Raw genomic sequence first — 3476 nt, forward strand, 5'->3', positions numbered from 1 at the left:
AGAATGTTTCTTAAACCATAAAGTAACACTGAGGACAGATCTTATCAATGATTTATTGTATTTCACACTCAGTTACCAACTGAATTTTAGTTTTTAGTAGATGTTATTTAAAGTTATTAGATAATATCTATGTCAATGAATGTTAGACTTAAACTTTTGTATTTTGAAATAGATTATTAGGAAATTTCAAAGATAATACAGAGGGGTCCACTGTTCCCTTCAGCTGGTAGCAATTATTATTTTAAAAATCCTAATATATTTGCCTTTAATAATTTGAAAGGACAAAATTCTCTCAAAAGCAATTGGATTTGGAGGAAAAAAATGCATATTTGCATTTCTGTTGCATACATATTCAGAGTAGAATTACTGAGTCACAGGATATGTACACGTTAATTATCACATGTTCATTGTTTAACATTTTAAAAACACAATAGCAAAAAGAAAAAATATTTAAACTACCTATAACTCAAGAACTAATATATAAGTAATGTGAAAATTTATGTATAAAGTCTTCCCATATGAGAGAAGAGTGTACAAGAAAGAGACAAGCTTGTATAGAAGTCCAATGCAATAGAAAACATGTCACTTTTAAGAACTGAAGGAAGTTCAATATGATTGGATCTTAAAGTATTAGCAGGCAGTGTGGGAGAATACTGTGGAGAACTCAGTTGGGGCTTGTTAATGGAGGGACTTATAACTCCCAGCTTATTTTTAATCTTTATCTTAAGAGCAATGAAAAAACCATTACAGAATTTCCAGGTGAGAAATAACATGATCGGTTTTGTGTGTTAGAAGGTCATTTTTGCCTGCAGTACAGAGAATGAACTAGAGTGAAACAAAACTTAGGGGAAAAAATGAGATTTTCAATCCAGGCGAAAGATAATGGTTATGTGGACTGGTGGGATTTCAGTGGAGAAGATATTTGATTATTAATAGGATTTGGAAGGTTAAGAGAGAGGGTCAAGTCAAGGAGAGCTTGGAAAGTCAAGTTGCTAGGAAAGCTAAGTAACTGTTCAACAGAAGGGGAGGTCTGGGGTCAAGAGGAAGATGATAAATTAGTTTTAAATTTATTTGGTTGGGGTGAACCACAAGCCATCCAAATGGATGTGTTCAGGAGACAAGAGATACATTGTTATTTGATTCTAGAGAGAGGTCTCCATGGAAAATATGGGTTGGGAGTTATTAGCAAATAGAAGGTTCCTTGAATAAGGAGAATTCTAATGAAAAAAAGAAAAAGACTGGAGAGAGAAACGGCACTATTTTAAAACATGGAAAAGAGAGTCCGAAAAATAAGCTGATGCAGTAGCCACAGAGAACATAGTGGAACCAGAATTGTATAATGTCAGGGAATCCAAGGGAAGAAAGATTTTCAGGAACAAGGGAGTAGCATCAAGGTCAAGTGCTTCTGAGTGAGCATACAGAAAGAAGAGAAGTGTACTAGATCTGTCTACTTGCCCACCCTACCCATTTTGAGCAATATGAATATTCACAGACCTCTGGAAGTGTGAGTTTCTTAAATGCTGAAAGCAGTTATACATTGGTGGTGAGGATCTCAAATGACATTTTATTAGAAAAAAAAGTCGACAAAGTTTAGACACATTGTTTTCACGAATAAATCTTAGGAATGGACAGGCCATGGAAAGATGTCAGAGGTGGGCTCATTGGACCCAAAGTACTCCAAAGTGTGGGGCTAGAGAGGTGTGGGTGTTCCGAAACTCTGAACTCCTCTACAAGCCAACTTAGAGTAGGGAGGAAAGGATGGATAGGTTTCTGAGCTCTTTTCCTGGGAGCAATCAGGGGAAGGCGGTCACGGGGAAACCTGATGTCAGCACTTTATTTGAATGAAATTTAGAAGGTGGGAGAATAACGATATGGAGAAAGCAGAGATGACTTTCAAACTATCTCCTGACGTTTTAGCTTGGTTGATTTGTGTGCTTTTGTCATCAGTAATCATCAGGAAGAAAAGAAATACACTGCAAATTCAGTGCTTTCCAGTGGTAAGTGGTATGAATGGGTGTTTAGAGTGTTTTCATGTATTACAGTTCTGTTTAGATAATAAAGTTGTTGACTTGGTTCACAGTAGGGTGTCAATGGCCTAAAATTAGAACATTTCTATGCCTATTTTGATGTCTCTCAGAAAGGAGATAGAATCTCTCAATACCTATTCAGGATATTATTATTTATTGAATTACAAGAAACTGAAAAAGAGAAGATGAAAATGATTTAAGACCTTTAGGCTCTGGGCCTGGGCTAGGCCTGCTGTAGCCTGCGGTCAACAGCATGTTTGTTATTTTCTTTTTAACCGCATTTGCTATTCTCTTTTCCTCAATTCCATTAATATGTTTTGTGCGAATCATCATACTAAGTCACCGTGTGGAGGAACACAGATGAAAGACATGGCTTTCTCTTTTTCAGAAGCAGACATTTCTGTGAAGGCAGGGTCAAAGATCATCATAGTTATCTTCATTTTCTCGGCACCAGTACACAGAAGGTGTTCAAAAAATATTTGCTTAATACACAAGTGAGTGTTGCGATTAGGCCACGTACATATCCAATAACTTTAATAAAGAGCAATGCTACTCATACTATAGTAGAAACACAAATATTGCTTGCATGGACGGGCCATGGAAAGATGTCAGAGGTGGGCTCATATCTGAACACAGACAGCATACAATTAATCTACTTGATGATAAATAAATAAAATTCTAGATTTACATGAAGTGAAACTCAAAGATAACTTTGAGATTGTCTAAGACAAATTCTTGTTTCAAACTGTTTCAGAGCTGACTACTGTGTATTGAACATGACATACAATTCTTATAAACAAAATACATTTTAATCCACAATCTGGAGCTTTTTTTTGTTACTTCCATCTGATGGACACTGTCATATTTACATGTTAAATTTAAAAGGCTGCTATTTTACAGATCTCTCCTTGTAATGTTTAATTTCATGTCTGCAGTATTGAATAATATTCTGGGGAATTAAAGACATTCTCACAATACAAGCAATTGAAGAGTGTTGATGGGGTGATGTCACTAAACAATTAACAACAACCGGACACTTAAAATCAACAGCACAATATGACTAGGTGTGATGGCCTTTTGAAAGGTTATATTTATGAACTGTATACTTAATTTCTTATAAAAGATTGAGTCTCTTAAATTATAGACTTCTGTAAAAAGATGAAGAATTAAAGTGACAATCCAATTAGGATTAAAATTTCTTTGACATAATTTCAGAGAATCCAATTAGGAATAAAAGAAATATTCTTAGGCAAGAAGAATAATTTAACAAGCATTTCTATTAATGGTTGTAGCATGTGAACCATTGAGGCAACTTGCTATAGAAAAAGGGGAGTAAATGAAAGTCACTCCACATCTGTCCTGTGCCAGCCCTGCCTCTGTTATCAATCTCATGGTCTTTGGAAGTCTCTACTTCTATTTTCTTGTTTGTTAAATGTAAGAGTTAGGTTG

The sequence above is a fragment of the Pteropus alecto genome, unplaced genomic scaffold, assembly GCF_000325575.1.
Source record: "Pteropus alecto unplaced genomic scaffold, ASM32557v1 scaffold237, whole genome shotgun sequence".
Taxonomy (NCBI): Eukaryota; Metazoa; Chordata; class Mammalia; order Chiroptera; family Pteropodidae; genus Pteropus; species Pteropus alecto.